General features: G+C 38.5%; 1 long non-coding RNA gene across 1 annotated transcript; it reads right to left on the bottom strand.

The window, feature by feature from the left end:
* Positions 1 to 389: 389 nt before the first annotated feature.
* On the bottom strand, positions 390 to 4,223 carry LOC121063482. Its single transcript, XR_005816021.1, has 3 exons — positions 4,117 to 4,223; positions 3,525 to 3,785; positions 390 to 661 (listed from the first exon to the last, which is right to left on the bottom strand). It is a non-coding gene; the product is annotated as an uncharacterized LOC121063482 (long non-coding RNA).
* Positions 4,224 to 19,992: the final 15,769 nt, after the last annotated feature.

Genomic DNA, 19,992 nt, shown 5'->3' with positions numbered 1-19,992 from the left:
AAACTGGCCAAAGGGGTATTCCATACCATCTGACGTCATGCTGAACAATATATAGGGGTGGCTAGCCGGGATGGAGGGTGGGGCCGGCTGCTCGGGGATAGGCTGGGCATCGGTCAACGGGTGGTGAGCAATTGCATTGTGCATCACTTATTTCGTACACATTATTATTATTAATACTATTATTATTATTATTATTATTATTGTTATTATTTTTCCTGTCTTAATAAACTGTCTTTATCTCAACTCACAGGCTTCACTTTCCCGTTTCTCTCCCCCATCCCAGAGAGGGAGGGGGGAGGGGGAGCGAACGGCTGTGTGGTGTTTGGCTGCCAGCCGGGCTAAACCACAACAGATCCCATCACTCTTAACCCATGGGGGTTAGAGAAAGAACATTTACAGACACATAAGGAATGTATTCTGTAATAACAAATGATGTTCACGTGTAAGTGAAGGAAAAGTAGGTGAGTTTTTCTACTAAAGCAGAAAACATTGACAAATGGTTACGCATTGCCCCTTTCAGTGCAAACAAGTTTCAAGAGAGTGTGTAAAAGCTAAAATCATCAACTACAATTTAAATATGAAAAAAATATTTTACTTATTGTTATTTCTCCTGGGAATCAGTTGCTTTATTTTGTTTTGTTTTGGCTTCTATTTTCTAAATCTGTAAGATAAAGAAAAATAAAAATAGAAATATTTAAATATTCTAAAAAAATAAAAAAAAAATCTAAATAGACTTTTAAAATAACTTCCACATAATCTTTAAGGTTATGAGCTAAAATTCAATGACAAGTTTCCTGAAGCAGTCACTGGCTGAGTCTACTAGATTGTGCTAATTAAATCACATTAGGCATACTGTTATGCTATTAATAAGTGTGTTGAGCAATTTCTTTTGACAGGTTGCACCCACGGCAAAGAAATGCCAGTGCAAGCTAAAAGAGATGAAGAAGAGAAAATGTTTTTCCATTAGAACATTCTACATCTCTTAATGGCAGCTGCGATACAACACTCAGAATGTGTATGCTGTGAATATAAATCATACTGAGATATCATATCATATAATATATGATATATGATATGATATCAATATATTGAGAGATATTTCTAAACTCCTGTTTCAGCAGTTTGAGACATGGAGATAGATTCAATGAACCAAAAGGAGACACCTCTTGCCATCCCATATCAACTTAAACCATAGAATCATGGAGACCTAGAATCACAGAATCATAGAGTCACAAAATCATAGAATCATGGACTCATAATCAGAGAATTACAGATTGGTTTGTGTTGGAAGGGACCTTTAAAGAACTTCTGGTCCAATACCCTGACATGAACAGGGATATCTCTCACTAGATCAGGCTGCTCAAAGCCCCATCCAACCTAACCTTAAATACTTCCAGGGAGGTGGCATCCACAATTTCTCTGGGCAACTTGTTCCAGTGCCTCAGCACACTCACAGTGAAAAAATTATTTCTTATATGATCTAAATGTACCTTCATGTATGTTTAAAACCATTACACCTTTTCTATTGCTGTATACCCTTCTACAGTGTCTCTCTTCAGCTTTCTGATAAGACTCCTATAAGTATTGAAAAGGCTGCATTAGTGTCTCCCTGGAGACCCTTCTCCTCAGCCTTTCTCCATAGGAAAGGTGCTCCAAACCTCTGATAATTTTTGTGGCTCCTCTGGACCTGCTCTAACAGGTCCATATCCCTCTTGTGCTGGGGGCCACAGAGCTGAATGCAATATTCCAGGTGTGGTCTCCCAAGATTGAAATATAGAGGGAGAATCATCCCCTCGACCTGCTGGACACAATTCTTTTGGTGCAGCCCAGGATGCAGTTGGCCTTCCAGGCTGTAAGCATTCACTGCAGACTCATGCTGAGTTTTCTTCCACCACTACCCGCAAGTTTTTTTCATCAGGGCTGCTCTCAGTCCATTCATTCCCCAGTCTGTACTGTTACCAGGGATCGCCCTAACCCAGGTGCAGGGCCTTGCACTTGGTCTTGTTGAAATTCATGAGGTTCATATGGGCACACCTCTCAAGACGGACCAGGCCCCTCTGGATGGCATCCCTTCCCTCTAGCGTGCTGACTGCATCACAGCTTGATGTCATCTGCAAACTTACTGTGGATGCACTCAATCCCACTATGTCATTGATAAAGATATTAAACAGTACCAGTCCCAATACAGATGCCTGAGGGACACCACTTGTCACTGATCTCCATCTGGACATTGAGATGTTGATGACAACTCTTTGGATGGAGCCATCCAGCCAATCCCTTATCAACCATATAGTCCATCCATCAAATCCATATCTTTCCAATTTAGAGACAAGGATGTTGTGTGGTAATGTGCCAAAGGCCTAGAAGTCCAGGTGGATGACATTGGTTGATTTTCCCTTGCCTACTGATGTAGTCACTTTGTCATAGAAGGCCACTAGATTTGTCAGGCACAATTTGCCCTTTGTGAAGCCATGTCATCTCTCTTGAATCACCTTCCTGTCATCCATACGTTTAATATAGCTTCAGGAGGATCTGGAGGTGAGGCTCACCAGTCTGTAGTTCCCAGGCTCTTCCTCTCTACCCTTTTAAAAAACAGGTGTGATGTTTCCATTTTTCCAGTCACTGAGGACTTCGCCTGACTGCTATGACTTTTCAAATATGATGGAGAGAGGCTTGGCAACTACATCAGCCAGCTCTCTCAGGAACTTGTGATGATAACATCAGTCTTCATAGACTGATGTTCAGGTTGATCATATGGTCTCAAACCTCATCTTCACTCACAGTGGAAGGGACTTCATCCTCTAGTCCCAGCCTTGAAGTTCTGGTTGCCAGTGAAGAATGAAGAAAAAATAAAATAAAATTGAGTACCTCAGCTCCATGTCCATTGTCACCAGTCCTCCCATCTTGTTTATCAGAGGGGGTACATTCTCTTCAGTCTTCCTCTTCTGGCTAATATACTTGTAGAATTCCTTCTTATTATTCTTTCCATTCCTTGCCTAGTTCAGCTCCAATGGTACCTTGGCTTTCCTGATCCCATCTCTACAACATCTGTGTGGTGAACCAGACCACATGTGTGGTCTTCCCAGACCACATGTTCCTGCTTCTATGCCTATATGTTTCCTTCATCTGAGTCTGTAAATCTCTTGCATGGGTCCACCAGCTATTCCACTGGACTGCAGAGAGTCTTCTTCTTCTTTGATGGCAATGGAGAGCAGGTAAGATTTCCCCATGATATTTAAAATGCAAGAAGCCTGTGTTGCGGAACAACTCAAGTTCTTATCTTTAATTAAACTAGTCAGAAGTCAGTTTATCAGCCACTAGAAGTTTAATTTAGTTTATCTGCAAGACAGGTACTAAGTGCCATTTGATACTTTTCTGCATCATGAAAAATTAGAGTGAAGTTGCCACAGGAACATCACTCAGGGACAGAAAATGGAAAATTTATTTACTAAGTGGAATGTGTATGGTTGGTGGAGAACAATTTCACTTCTATAGCATAAACATAGACATAGACACACACATACTTTTTTTTTTCCAGAACTTATGCACACCAATGTCAGGTCCAGGTGCGACACATAAAATTGACTCAGGCATGGAGGAACGGGACTTTCACTCCTGGTGATCAAGAAGTCTGCAGTTGTAGCTCAATGTGAAGAATATAACCTGGTATCAGACTTTGTCCAATTTACAAGGTATTTGATTTATAAAATGAGGAAAATACAGGGGCTGTGAAAAACACACATATATGTGGTCCTGTTTGGAACACATATCTCTGATTTTCTTGGCTTCAGAAGGAAAACAAACAAATAGACAAACAACAACAACAACAAAATAAACAACAAAAAAAATGAGTTAGGCCTTAAATTACAATAAAAACTTTATTTTGCTTCCATGAAACTTATTGTATTGAAAATATAACAGTGACTAGTATATTTATTTTAATAAAACAGTAAGAATTAAATGATCTAATTTGATATATAAAATAATAGAATAATTGAATCATAGAATATCCCAAGGAAGGAACCCACAAGGATCATCGAGTCCTATTTCTAGTTCCACACAGGACACACAAAAAATCAGACAACATGTCTGAGAGCATTGTTGTATTGGGTTTACATGGCAAGGTTTAGTAGCAATGGGGCTGCAGGGGTGGCCTCTGTGAGAAGAGTTCAGAAGGTGCCCCATGTCAGAGAGAAGAGTCATTTGCAGCCAGCTCCAAATGAGATATGCCTCTGGCCAGAGCCAAGCCAATGAGTGATACTGGTTGCACCTATGGGAGATCAGATTTAAGAAAGGGAAAAAACTGCTACGCAACAGCATCTGGGAGAGAGGAGTGAGAAACAGCCCTGCATACCCCAAGGTCAGTGCAGAAGGAGGGCAGGAGGTGCTCCAGGTGCCAGAGCAGAAGTTCTTCTGCAGTCTGTGGAGAGGTCCATGGAGCAGGTGGACGTGGCCTGGAGGAGGCTGCAGCCCATGGAGAATCCCCGCAGGAGCAGGCCCTGTGCTGGAGCTGCAGTCCATGGAGAGGAGCCAACGCAGGAGCAGGTGGTCTGGGGGAAGCTGCTGCCCATGGGGGAAAAACTGTAGCATTTTGCTCCTGATGGATGGATCCTGTGGTACAGATCCATGTTGGAGCAGTTCTTGAAGAGCTGCTGCCTGTGGAAAGCCCACACAGGATCAGTTTGGGAAGGACGGCATCCTGTGGGAGGGACCCCGTGTTGGAGAAGAGACAGAGAGTGACCGTGAAGGAGCAGAGGAGATGAAGCGTTGGGGACTGACTGCAGCACTCATTCTTCTGCGCCACTCAGGGGGAGGAGGTGGAAGAGGGTAGATAAGGGGAAGACATTTTTAGTTTGCTTTTAGTTTCTCACTGTTCTAATTTACTAGTGACAGGCAATAAATTAATTAATCTCCCTATGCCAAGTCTGTTTTGCCTGTGACAATAATTGGTGAGTGATCTCCCTGTCCTTATCTCAACCCTGAGCCCTTTCATCATATTTCGCCTTTTCCTTGGAGGAGTGGGAATGAGAGAGTGGTTGTGGTGGAGTTCAGCTGCCCATCAGGGTAAAAACACTACTTGAGAACTCTTTCAGGCTCAGTGCCGTGACCATTTCCCTGCTAAGCCCATTCCACTGCCCAACCACCCTCTTGGTGGAGAACTTATTTCTGATATCTGATCTGAACTTCCCCTGTCACAGCTTCATACCATTCCCTTGCTGTTCTGTTGCTGTTCTGTTGCTGGTCACTAGAGAGGAGAGATTAGCACCTGTCCCTCCACTTTCTCCCCCGTGATGAAGCTGTAGACAACCTTGAGGTCTCCCCTCAGTCTCCTTTCGTCTGAACAAATGAAGTGACTTCAGCCACTTCTCATACGTCTTGAACTCTAGAGCCTTCACCGTCTTTGTAGTCCTCCTTTGGACACCCTCTAATAGTTTTATGTCCTTCTTATACAGTGGTGCCCAAAATTGCACACACTACGTGAGGTGAGCCACACCAGCACAGAGCAGAGTGGGACAATCACTTCCCTCAACTGGCTAGCAATGCTATGCTTGATGCACCATAGGATACGGTTGGCCCTCCTGACTGTCAAGGCACACTGCTGGCTCATATTCAGCTTGCCATTGACTAGAACTCCCAGATCCCTTTCTGTGGGCTTCTTTTCAGCCTCTATTCCCCAGTGTGTACATACAGCCAGGGTTGTCCCTTCCCAAGTGCAGAATCCATCACTTGCTCTTGTTAAACTTGATATTGTTTGTGTTTAGATATAGCAGTAGTACACTTTGAGGTAAAGAGAATTATATATATATATATGTTTTTTTTGTGTGTCATACCAGCTTTGCTGTATTTGTTTATTAAGTTTATGATAAATTGTATAGAAAGATTCAGATAGTTATTCTGCCTTCCTGAGCTTTTGACCTCATAGATCAAAATACAGTTTAAGAATGTGAGAATATCCAATGTGACATTGTTCAGAACTGAATCTCAATCAACCACACTTCCCACTTCCCATCTGTTATATCTCTGAGAAATACACTGTGCTTCTTATGTATCATGCTTTGTGGAACAGCTATTACAGGAGGCAAAGAGGTCTTCTCTGTTAGCATGTTACTACCTTTATGTTCGACATACTGAATATGCTCCATAAAGGGATTCACATTACCTAGAGATAGGGATTGGGTTAAAAAAAAAAAAAAAAAAAAAAAAAAAGTGCATGCTGTCTGCCTGTTTTGAGATACACTGGTCTACTGAGATTTCTACTTGAAGTTGAAGGTAGGGTACAAGACATATGATAGTACAAGACCAAGACATCCCTTGACTTTGTAGCGTGGAAATTGTACGTGAGGTGGGTCATTAAAATCACTTCTATACTGCATCATACTCTAACATGTCAAAGTCATCATTACGGCTGGTAAAAATCCGGGGAGCAATTCAGATCCATAAATATTCAGCCATTTGCAATTTCTGATCCTCATGTCTATCCACCTGCCTTTCAGCTGCTGATTCAGAAAGGCATGAGTCTCTGCAAGTCCTCTGTCACAATTCTAAGCCTTATGAAGATTTCTCATATAACTTAAGGAGTTTCAGATTACACTAGACACCGACATTTGGCAAATGAGTTGAACTTGCAGTCAGTACAGTCAATGGAGAATTACTCAATTGGTTTAAAGTGACTGTTTGTTTAGGGTAAGCTGAGTCAATTGGCTGTATTGATTAGTCCTCCATGGAGTTTGTACAGTTAACTCACATGTAGTCCCTTACATGGTGTACACCAAGACTTTAGACAGTTCTCTATACATAGGTTTTGATTTGTTCTAGGATATGCCTTTTACATTCAGCTTTTGCTTCAGGAAGGTAATAGTTCATCATGTAACATGGGTCCTATCTTCCATTCCTATGCTGGTGCTCTAAAAGCCTGAGGTTATTTGAGATGACATTGTATGCTTATGCCCTTATAACTGAAATAATTTCCTTAAGACAGTGAAAGCTAATTCCCATGCAGTCTGTCTGCTACTTTTGCGTCTCAAGATCTTCTTTTATGAAGAGTTCATTTTTACCTTTGAAAAGGTTCCTTTTTCTTGCTTTTTGCAACTTTTTAAATCTTTTCACTTAATTACCCTCTTTTGGAGAGATCTGTTCAACTGAGAAGGAGCAGAAAGAACAGGCCTGCTCCATGAGAGGAGCTGGCGCCAAGACTGTCCACAGCATAGGCAAGAGCAAATATTTCAGCAATTATATCTCCTGGGCCCATTGGCAAAAGGTATTTTCAGGTGAGACAAGTAAGGGCAATTAAGACTGATGGGAGGACTCAGAACTTGGAACTCCCTCACAGCAACAATGAATAAATAATGTTAGCATCCAGAGAAAACTTTCTAAAAACTGAGGCAACTCAAAGATGAAAATTCAAAAGAATAATGTAAATGAATTAAATGATAGTTTCACATATTTAAGTTCTTTTTTTTTAATTTAATCAGGTTATCTGAGTATAATCTTTGGATAAAGCATTCGCTAATCAGAGATTGAAATTATGAACCTTAATATACTTTATCATCTCAGAGCATTGTTGTGACTTCCTAGGAATTATATAATTGTGGCCTTTGCTAACTGAATCCCAATGCCAGTCCTCCTTCTATACTGACAGAGACCAGACAGGATATCCTACAGTACCGAAAATGGTACCACATGTATACATTTGGCAAATAATTTACCTCGTTAATTGAACACGTTTCCATCAGATATAATAGGACCATAAGAAAAACTCATGCTGACATCCAATTTTTAGACATAGAAACTGAACATGACATTAATAGATAAATTAACCCCTAAAACCTTATTTATCTACACTGATAGCACCTACATTCAGTTTCAGCTCCTATAACCTCATTGTATTTTATGTGAAGTTCTCTTATTTTCTTATGAATTGTGCTGATGATACTTATTAGAAGAAAGATGATCATGAAGTGGCATAGTGACAGTAACAGCCCAAGAAAAACTAATTCTATTACTGAAAAAAATAGTATTTATAGATTTAATGATCATTTTATGTATTTTTATGAGAGAAAAAGACAGAAGAGTTTGTGAGAACAAGGTGAAGCAAAATGCTTTCACTATGAGGAAAATCAAACAGTAGAACAGGTTGTCAACAGAGTCCTTGCATTCTCCATTCTTGAAGTTTTTCAAGACCCAGATGGATAAAACTCTGAGCAACCTGATATGCTCTCATAGCTGACAATCAAGTTCGATAACTATACTGGTTTGAAGATTTTATTTTTATTTTTTTTTAATTTTTATTTTTGCCCACAAAAGTATGTTTCATACCAGACAGAACAATTTTATTTTCAGGTATTTTCACTACATGGTAGAAGTATAGTATTTTTTAATTGCATTTTTCTTTCATTCATACATGTAAAACAATATTATGCACCTAGTACTTTTATTTTATATAATATGGAAAAGATAGAAATCTTCAATTCCTCTCTGCACAGCTATTGCTTTTACATTTCATATGCAAGAGCATATGCTTTCCATGGTAATGACCTCTGGTTTACAGTCTTTCAAGTGTATATATATGTGTGTGTGTGTGTGTGTTTTATACATATATATATAAATGTTTAATATGAGACACTGTTGGATTCAATTAAGTTTCATGAGTATGATATAAATACAGTTAGCAATACATTTAACTCAAAGTACAGTAGTGATCTGTACCTGGTTGTAGTTCTGCAGTATTTTTCCAGGCTATAAATTTTATTACTTCTGAAGCATGCTTAATGAGAATTTTGTGGGCTGGATGGGCAGAGAAACATTATTGAAAACTGGATGAATAGCCAATACCAGAAGGTAGGGATGGTTACCACAAAATCTAGTTGGAGGCCAGTAACTAGCGGTGTACTGAAGAGGTAAAAACTGCATCTAGCCCTATTTAATATCTTCATTAATGATCTGGATGATGGGGCAGAGTGTACCCTCAGCTAGTTTGTTGATGATGCAAAATTGTTGATGATGCAAATGTGTCTGATAGACCCAGATCATTGTTCTGGACAGGCTGGAGAAGTGGTCTGACAGGAATCTCATGAAGTTCAATAAGGAGAAGTGCAAAGTCCTGCATGTAGTGAGGAACAACCCCATACACAATATATGGTTCACCCACCTGGAAAGCAGTTTTGCAGAAAGGGGTCTGGATGTCCAGGTAGACACCAGCTTGAACATGACACAGCAATGTGTTCTTGTCCCAAAGAAGGCTACCGCTGCATTAGAAGGAAAGTTTTGCCAGCAGGTGGATGGAAGTCACCCTTCCCCTCTACTCAGCACTGGTGAGACTACACCTGGAGTACCATGTCCAGTTCTGAGCCTTGCAGTACAAGAGAGACATGGACATACTGGAGAGAGTCAAAAGACCATGAAGGTGAGGAACGTAGTGGAGCATCTCTCATGTATAAAAAGGCAAAGAGAGTTGGGACTGTTCAGCCTAGAGAAGAGAAAGCTCGGGGGGATCTTATCAATGTCTGCACCTGAAGAGAGGACGCAGAGAAGATGGAGCCAGGCTATTTTCAGTGGTGCCCAATAACAGAACAAGAGGCAATGGGTACGAACTGGGACACAAGAGATTCCATATAAACATCAAGAAACATTTCTTCACTGTGAGGGTGACTGAACGCTAAAACAAGTTGCCTAGAAGGCTGTGGAGTCTCCCTCCTTGGAGATCTTTAAAAGCTGCCTGGACAAGGTCCTGGACAACTTGCTTAGTCCCTGCCTGAGCAAGTAGGCACTAGAACAGATGATCTCCAGAGGTCCCATTCAACCTCAACCATTCTGTGATTCTGTGATCTCAAGTATAATTATAAAGATATTTTGCAGAGCAGTTTACAAACTCAAAGGAAAAAATGAATGAACCAGGGTGTGACAATGTTACTGTTGCTGAGAAACTCAGAGTTAAATAACATGAAATTTGGATACAAAAATCATAGGCTTCTTGTCCTATACAACAACAATAACAACAACACACAACAAACCAAAACAAGAGTAATAATAATAATAAAGTTGTCAGAGATATTGAAAGGAGAGGAAAAATTACTGAAAATATAAAACCAAATTAACATTTTCACTGCAGTAACATTACACAGCCCGTTTGCTTTTTGTTTTTAATGAGAGGTATTTATAAGCGTGCTGAATAACGTTCAGATGAAGTTAAGGCTCAGATCAAGTTAACTTTCTTCATAGCAGCCCTTACAGCCTGTGCTTTTGGTCTAAAACAGTGTTGGTAACACCAATGTTTTGGCTATTACTGAACAGTTCTTGCATGACATCAAAATTTTCTTTTTCGCACTCTATTCCTTTAGTAGACAGTGCCAAGCCAGTTGACTTGAATTGCCAAAGGTATATCCATACCACATAACATCATATTCAGCAATAAAAACTGAAGCAGAGGAAGAAGTAAGGGAGGGGAGCTGTCTCCAAGGTGGCTTTGTTCAGAGACTGGCTGGGCAATGTGTTTGTGGGAGGTAGTGAGTCACTGCATTTGCACCACTTTTTTTTTTTCTTTTTTTTTTTTTTCCTTCACATATTAAATTGTCTTTACCTTGGCCCATGAGTTTTTTTCCTTTTTTTCCTTCATACCCTCTTCCCTGTCATGCTTGGGCAGGAGGTAGTGGTGATCAAGCAGCTGTGTGGGTGCAAAGCTGTTGGTTAGTGTCAACCCAGCCAATTTTATCTTTATCACAAGTATAAAATTTCATTTGAAAATTGCATTATATTATCAATAGTTTCACTAGCTATTCATCAGTATGGTAAGAAAAAAAAACACAAAACAAACAAAAAAAACACCACATTGTTGCCCTTATTGTTAAAAAACAATTAATTTCCTAGAAAACACAGAAAAAAAAATGATGTTTCAAATTTTGGCAGAAAATGTTATTTTGAAATGGAAGAAGTCTGGTACAGAATAAAGATTGATGAGTATTACTCTATGTTGTGGGTGGAAAAAGGAAGGAGGAATGATATGCGCTTCATTCAGGAGAAACAAGCAGCAACTTGACTTATTGTCAACAAAGCTTACACAACTGAACAAAGATTCGATGATGGCAAGGTACACATGATTATAACTGGAAGATACACTTAACTACACCGTATATAAAAGACACTATATACTACTCAAAGACACTAGATGAAAGACATTTTATACTACAAAAAAATCATAAGACACTGGGGTTAGATGACATTACATCAAGGAAACCCACCCATTGAGTCCCACGGTTCAGAATGTACCCCATTGCTTTCTAAACGCCTTGCACTGAAGAGGTAAGGAGCCTAGGTGTGGCTGAATCCAGTCCTAGTCCCAGACTTGGTCAACAGTTTATGTCTAAGGATTATAAACATTCTGAAAATCCTGTGTAATGCTTAGCTAAGATTATGAAGCATGATCACAGAGAATCATTACAGTGTGTTAGCATACGGTTATCTTCCAAATCCACTTACTGACTATCTGTAGTGATAAGGGTCCTCTCAATCTGCAGAAGTAACCTTTGGAGATTTCCCTGCCCAAGGCTAGGTCCCGATATGTAGCTTGCTGTCATGTCATGAGAGCTCCAAGGGCTCTTGGGCTGCTCACTATCTATGGGTTAAGATGATTGACATGGTCACATTTGCACACAACTGTTAGTTTCCTTCCAAATTTGGTTCGAGCCAGGCTTTCTTCCAAATTTGGCCAGCACTGTGGTTGGGGGGGGGGGGGGGGGGGGGGGGCGGGAGGGCAGCATGCTTTGCTCAAACTAGCTATTGGGTATTTGTCTTCTGTCTCCCCAAAATCCAAGATGTAGCTATCATGACAAGACACATCCATCATGACTTCCATTGGTGGATATATGCTTAGGCCAGATGCTCTGCTTAAGCCAGGAGGTAGAGGGATGGGTAGGGGTATATCAGACTTTTGAGACACTGAGTCAGATTGTGCATAAAAATACTATGAGGTGTCTCCCCTATCATGTATTCACACTAATACTGTAAAAGAGACAATCTTGGCTAGCTAAAACAGACTTAGTTACTAGAAAACATAACAGAAAACTGGAAATAAAATGAAAAAGAGGAAGAAAGAGATATATGCAAGAGAACAAATAACAATATGTTTGAAATGTAAGGTGTATTTACTGAAATGGCATGTCACGCCCATGCTCAACTTAGTGAATGATGAAGAAAAAATAGCGTCTCTGAATTCAGTCAGATTGGGATTTGAATTGTCTTTTCAGCTAGTGCTTTACATTCAAGTGGAGACATCAGAAGGCTTTTTGTGTTTACTAAATTATTCAGTAATAAAAACTTTACAATCAAATTGTGAGGCTTCACATATTTATTAAATGTGAGTTGACTCATTGACATTTGAAGGACTGCTTGCCTGTTTATTTGCTGTTTTAAAGGAAGCAAAATTTTCAGGCCCTGTGTTTACCTATTAATTTTGAGACTGTCTGAAATCAGACCACCTGTGCTTTCTGCCTATAAATTTTTTGCTTCAGACTGTCTAGTTGCCATGGAGTCTCAGTTCTGCATCAGAAAAATAAATAATAATTTAAAAGGGAAGATGCTTGTCAAAGTATATAGCATAACTAACCATCTACCTACCACTAGACTACAGAAACCCTAAAAAAGAAAAAAAAAAAAAAGAAAGAAAAAAAAAAAAAAAAAAAAAAAAAAGAAAAAAAAAAGAGAGAGAGGCTTTAAAGTGATGATGTTTATCTAAAAAACAGACTTTATCATTATCCAAACAATTTGAAGCACAAGAGAAGTTCTGGACATACTGCATAGAAAGGCAGACCCTGAAGTAATACAACCATTTACAGGGTTTGGTGAAAGGGGATTATTCTGAAGAGGTTCTCTAGAGATAGATGATGTACGTTTAGTGCGAATGACCAGCAGGATTAGAATGAGAAATGCAGTGCTTGTGATCCACACTGACAATAAGCTGTACTGAGTAGGAATAAAAGACAGCAAAATACCTGTTGTTCAGAGAAGAACTTTGTAGCAATGTGGTAATGTGCATCACCAGGATAAGAGCAGACAGCCAAATTATTCCTCTAACTGGTTGAGATGGTTGAAAATCATAGAATTATTGAGTCATAGAATATGCTGAGTTGGAATGGACCCACGAGGATCATCAAGTGTAACTCCTGGCTCCACACAGGACTACCCAAAAATCAGACCAAATGTCTGAGAGTGTTGTTCAAACACTTTTTAAACTCTTGAGAGGTTTGCTGCTGTGACCACTTCCCTGGGAAGCCAGGGGAATGCTTTTTAGAGTGCTGGGGATGACTTCAAAACACTGGAGAACAGCAGAAGATGCACTGAAGATGGAAGTTAAGGGTTCCGTAAACTATATTTCACATCCCTAAGTAGTTAATTTTAAAGTCTTTCTCTCTCCAGAGTGGCTAAGAGTCAAAATTATTTCGTTTGCATGTATGCAGATAATCTCATACGGACTGAAACATGGCTAAAAGACACTAGTAGAGGGATAATGATATTTCAATTTATGGAATGAAGAGTGGTTCCCAGAGATATCTTCAAGAGTACAGTGCTAAGGGCAAAACTTACTCTCTAATGATAAGAAAGAATGAATTAGTGACAGGCTAATGGAAATGACAGCATATCCTGAATTTGGAGAAGATGAAGACATTAGAGAGAAATAAGCATTAACTCAGATCCAGAAAAGATGTATAATACTGTAAAATAAATTGGAACAAAGTAAATAAAACTCCATGACATTAGCATTTATATGTGTATATATATATATTAATTAAATACTATGGAAATTGCTAATGATAGTGGTAGATATTATGACAGACAAACTTGAAATGGTCTTGGCCACAACTGAAAATCAGCATAATTTTAAACTTTTCCCATTAAACAAAGACCATCTCTCCAGCGGAAGAAATTTTATCTGTTGCAACTTTCCCTTATCATGCTAAATTGCCTGTTTTATTTTGTCTGTTGCTTTCACCAATTGCATGTTATTACACATATATTTGAAAAATTATTCTTTATACAGCTCTAGTATAACTACAGTTGTAGATGAAGATTTGTATAAGCTTTTGCAGCTAAATAACAAATATTTTAAAGAATCAGAGTCAATGGAGCCCACAAGACACTTCTGTCAGATAATATTTAAAAAAAAATAAATATGAACTCAAAAACAATGCATTATTTGTCTTGAATAAATTTAGGGATAACATACATTAGAAAACAAAACAAAATAAAAACAAAGAACACCCTGAGAACAACACAAGTGAAAAAGAATGCAAACTGAGGTTTGACTGTCTCTACTTGCCAGGAAGCACCTGACAAGATATAAGATTTTTTTTTTCCATAGAATTTGGCTGCTTATGGAGTAACAGATACTTTAGAAGAGGAAAAAAAAAAAAAAAAAAAAAATGGAAAAGCAGATGATTATTTAAATCTTCAAAGAATTGAACCACAATCTTGTACAGATTAATTTTACTATACTGAAAAAGTAGCTTTTCTGGATGGTACCATATGATTTATTTTTACCTTGTATTAAATGTAACAGTTGTTGAAAGCTGTTACTTAACTTATACTATTCTAGTTGTAAATGAACTTCAGTGATGAGTGTATACTTCATTAAGTATATATATATAGCATTTTGTTATCTTTTGAGGGAAAGACATTACATAATTGTTGATCAGTATTTATGACAACATGTGCCTATAGCCCAAAAATAATGAAGAGCAAGAGAGAGAGAAACATTACGATTGACTAAACCACCATTTTAATGTTCTTCTTCCATGAGTAAGTATATACCATTAAACTTATGACTATAGTGTCAGAGCAAAAGCATAAGTGACTCAAAAGTCAAGTGGTAATTGTGTTTTAAGGGATTTTTCACTGTGTAGAATTCAAAGCAGTCTATCGTGTACTACATGACACTTCAGAAAAGTTGAAATCTGGTAATTAAAATACAATTTGAGCCCTACATTAGAGAATCTTTTGGAACTTATTGACTAAAATGAAACTTCTTCAAGGCAGAACAAAATTAGAATGTCTCAAATCACTCGGAAAGGTCATGAGAGTAAATTGTAAAATATTATTACAATTAAGAGATGCTGGTTATATGCTTTGTGGTGCACCCACAAATTCTATTTTCCCATGACTGACTTGGAATATTCATTTCATCCTGATATTTCAATGGGACTCTACCAGGCACTTTGAAGATGTAGAACATTAAGGACACACCAGTAAATTCAAAGAAGGTTTTGAATTTTTTTTTTCATTTTTTTTCAAAACTATTTTTTCAAACATTCAAAATTTTTTTTTTTCAAAACACCAAGAAGCTTTTTTTTTTTTCCTATTCTTAGAAACTTATAGCACCTTTGTGTTCTAATCACAGCATCTGAATACTGAATTAGTCTCAAAAACACCTTTGTGAATCTAAGTATACTGTAGTCTTTGTGTCTATGGATTAGAGGCTCAGAGAGTGTAAAGAAAAACAGCTATTAAGTGTCCACTAATCTCAGTGCCAAATTTCAAACTGATATTTTCTGTTCACGTAGAATTTTCATATTGGAAATTTACATTTAAAGGAGATTAATAATTAAATTTAGTGACAATTGTAAGCCATCATCATGTCTCTAAATTGCCTCTAATCCTGTCATTGGGCACACTGAAAATACCCTGTCTCCATCTTCTCTGCACTCTCACTTCAGGTATACACACTGATAAGATCCCCCCAAGTCTTCTCTTCTCAGAGCTGCACAGTCCCAACTCTCTGCCTTATTTATATATGAGAGATACTTCAGTGTCTTTTTCACCTTCATGGTCCTTTGATGACCATGAAGGTGGTCCATCCTCCAGTATGTCCATGTCTCTCTTGTACTGCAGGGCTCAGAACCAGACACAGTATGCCAGGTGTAGCCTCACCAGCATTGAATGGAGGTGTTCAAGTCCCTTGATCTGTAGGAAATGCTTTGCCTAATGCAAATATTTCCTTATAACACTGCATAGAACTTAAGCTAAAAATATGAAAATTGTGCTGATAACAGGGGCTGCAGGGGTGTCCTCCATGATCACAGCCCAGAAGTTAGCCACATGGTAAGGGCCAGTTCCAGCCGGCTCCAAAGGGACTCGTCACTGGCCAGAGCCAAGCCAAGCCAGTGGAGCAATGTTGGTAGCACCTCTGTGAGAGCAGATTAATGAAAGGGCAAAAAAACAGCTCTGCAACAGCAGCTGGGAGGACGAGGAGTGAGAAACAGCCCGGCAGACACCAAGGTCAGTGCAGAAGGAAGGCAGGAGGTGCCTCCAGGCACCAGAGCAGAAGTTCCCCTGCGGCCTGTGGAGAGGCCCCTGGTGGAGCACGCTGTCCCCCTGCAGCCCATGTGTCCCACATGGAGCAGATCTCCACACTGCAGCCCTTGGAGGCGCCACTGGTGGAGCAGGTGGATGTGGCCTGCAGGAGGATGCGGTCCATGGAGAGCCCCCTCAGGAGCAGACCCCAGCCGGAGCTGCAGCCCGTGGAGAGGAGTCCACACAGGAGCAGGGGGTCTGGGGGGGAGCTGCAGCCCGTGGGGGTCCCATGTTGGAGCATTTTGCTCCTGATGGATGGACCCCATGGTACAGACCCATATTGGAGCAGTTCTTGAAGAGCTGCAGCCTGTGCAGGATGAGTTCAGGAACGATGGCATCCTGTGGGAGGGACCCCACATTGGAGCAAGGGCAGAGAGTGACTGTGAAGGAGCGGCGGAGAAGAAGTGCTATAGACTGATCATAACCCCCATTCACCTGTGGTGCTTTGGGGGAGGAGGTAGAAAATGGTGGGTGGGGGGAAGGTGTTTTGGTTCTTTCCTTTGTTTCTCACTTCTCTAGCTTGTTAGAAATAGGTAGTAAATTCTTCTAATCTCCCTATGCTGAGGAGCAACTAAGCAGTAACAGCAGGGACCCCATGGCCCAGCCCCTATACCACGAGTCTTGGACTCCTGCAAGGACTGACCTGATATTTTTCTCCCAGACCACGTTGTCTCCCTATGCAGGAGGGAGAGCCTGTCACTCCTTAAAATTAAATATTTCTGTAGATAAATGAGTTTGGTATTGAGCCTATTTAGTGTCCCTACTGCTAATTTGGTCTTACACTGATAAACTGCAATCATGGGACCATAATTCTGGAAAGGTATAATACGGGGGAAACTATACTTCCAAATATTTTTTTTCTTTTAATTATTTTTTGTTTAACAAATATCATACTTTTCCATTCAGTCACAGTTTGTAATTAGATATATAAAAATGACTTCAAAAGGTTATTAAATATTAGGTTTATTGTATTAAAAAATTCTTAAATTTAGCTGAATAAACCATAGAAATTTGACTTCACAACCAAAAGAGAAAGTCAGTGTCTCTCTGTTTCCATATATTAGTATAAAATATCTTTAAATTGAGTGAATCTTCATCTAGACAATTTTAGAACTGAAGCTACGGGTATGTCTGGAGACTTTCTGATGTATGAGATCTTAGGAGATTTATTTATTTATTTTTAATTTATGTGTATGTGTGTTTGCATTTGTGTGTGTATGAATCTATTTCATTGGGATAAATTTTACTAATGCTGTCCTGACAATTACAATTAAGGGTATTTTGATCTTGTTTAAAGTAGCAAATTGTCTATATCTAGTGTTCTGTGACACAATGGAAACAAGGAAATTGTACTGTCAATTACAATTAAAGGGTGAATACCATGGTGAAAGGTTATTCAGTCTTCAGCGATATGGAATGAGCTCCAGGAACATACTTGTACCACTATGTAATATTAATGTAACAAAACAATAGCTTTTCTGATGTGTCTTTATTGATAGGAATGAAATAATGCCAGAGGCATTGAAAACATTGAAAGCATTTAAAATGCAGCTGCTTAACTGGGATGATGTGTAATTCTTTAAACTTTCTTTAATAACTGAGTTATTTTATTTCATTTTTAAATGGGAGAATATATCAATGCAAAAAGTATTGTGACAGAATTGGCAGAAGACATACTAAGAGAAAGTATGATTGAAACAGCAATATATGCTGATTGATGCTAAATGATTGATCAGCAATATAGACAGTGAAAGGACTAACTAGAATAGAATTACGTATGGTCAGTAAGAACAGCTAAAATATTTGCATGCTAATACAAAGCAGAAAATAGAGTAACTTAAGATGCTGAAGCACAGTGTGAAAGAAGACAAAATAGAGAAAACTGAACAACACAGCATGAGAGTGTACATTTCTGTTTTAGATAAGACAAAATAGTAAATATGACTGAATATTATGATGGTCTTTTTTTTTGTTGTTCTTTGTTTGTTTGTTTGGTTGCTTATTTGTTTGTTTATTTTCTCTTTCAGTTTCTGTCCTATTTTCCTTTAAAAGGGCAGGGAGTAACAGGAGTGAGTATCTGGAAGAAAAGGAGATTGTTTTATTTCCTGGAGAGCTCTTGGAATTCTCAAGTAGAGCACTTTCCAGTAACTGTATGATGTGCCAGGATGAAGAATCACAAATGACTATGGAGCTGAAGCTGAAGGAGACATTACTAAGAGAATTAGGGAACATACAAGTCCAGCCTCAAAGATGGATAAATAATTGTTTACTGAATAAACCAAAACTAGAAGAAAGTTCTAAATTGTGCAGACATATTGCATAAATTAAGGCTAATTTAAAAACATTTTTATTTCCATAGTCTCTTATGTAGTGACTTTGAGATTTTCATATTTAAAAAATAACATATTTCTGTTTATATTTTAGACAAATCAGTGGTTTGAGTCATTAGGTTTTTTACCCTGAGAAGCCATAAAAAATTATAAAGAAATAAAATAATGTAGGCCAAGCAACCTCAAAACTCTGTCCATCTGGAATGCTGTCAAGAGAAGCATGAAAGGTATTGAGATAACAGTGTAGGTCAGCATTAACAAAATAGACTATAAAAGTAAGACAGGACAGCACGGTTTATATAAAGTGCCTTCTCTTTAGTGCAGAAGATGTTTCAGTAGAGACACTGGATTAAGGATTTACCCTACTGTTGACGCTTGACATTCCTTGCACCATCCAATCTATCCATTTGTTTGGAGAATAGGTGATTATCAATGGGTTTAGCAAATGAGAGAAACCGCATTTCAACTGAATATGTATTTATGTATATGTGCATATATTGTGTATATATTATAGATATATATAATATACATACAAGTCATGTATTATATATATGTATATTATATATATACCTAGGGAATACAGCTAGGGAATTACAGATCATTTTGATGAAAATGTTTTTAAAACTTCCAATTACACCTGTTTCAATCTTTAAAACACTTTACTGGACTGACATTCATTAACATGTTACCAACAGTTAGTTCTTACTCAATATCAATTATTATCATTATCTGGATAAAGCAATTCTTAAACAAGTTTGGTCAAACAAGTTTATCCTGAATTAGCTGTAAATGCTTTCAGACCTGGAATCCAGTTTCACATTTCTTGATAAATATTGTAGTGTCCAGATGAAAGGTGGTTCCTGTCTCACATATTAACTTCTAGAAGAAAATGGGAATTTGCTTCTGTACTCAACTTGTGACCTAGGTTTCCTACATGGAGGGGTTTCAATACATGAAGTCTCGTTAAGTTTCTCATTTTTAAACTTTACATAAAATGTTTCTTTACATGGAAGATTAGATACTACTGTTATTAGACCCTCCTATTTTCTGGCTTTGGCTTAATGCTTTTTTGGTTGTTTGTTTTGCTTAGTGCTTTGAATCCTATTCTACATTATCTTTCTTCAGATTCAGTTGCAAGAAAAGCAAGTGGAGGTTTTCAGTTCAGTTCTTGGAAGACAGTGCCAAACTTTAAGAAAAGATGGCAGCCTCAACATTCATTAAAATTCTCAATTACTAGTACTCAGAGTGAAACAAAACATAAACTTATCCCATAAGGACTTCAGCCATGCATTTTGATGAATTCTGATTGCTAATACATTTTGAG

This window comes from Cygnus olor, chromosome 1, assembly GCF_009769625.2.
Source record: "Cygnus olor isolate bCygOlo1 chromosome 1, bCygOlo1.pri.v2, whole genome shotgun sequence".
Lineage (NCBI taxonomy): Eukaryota > Metazoa > Chordata > Aves > Anseriformes > Anatidae > Cygnus > Cygnus olor.
The sequence above is the reverse complement of the archived record's forward strand: the minus strand, read 5'-3'. Positions and strand labels throughout refer to the sequence as shown.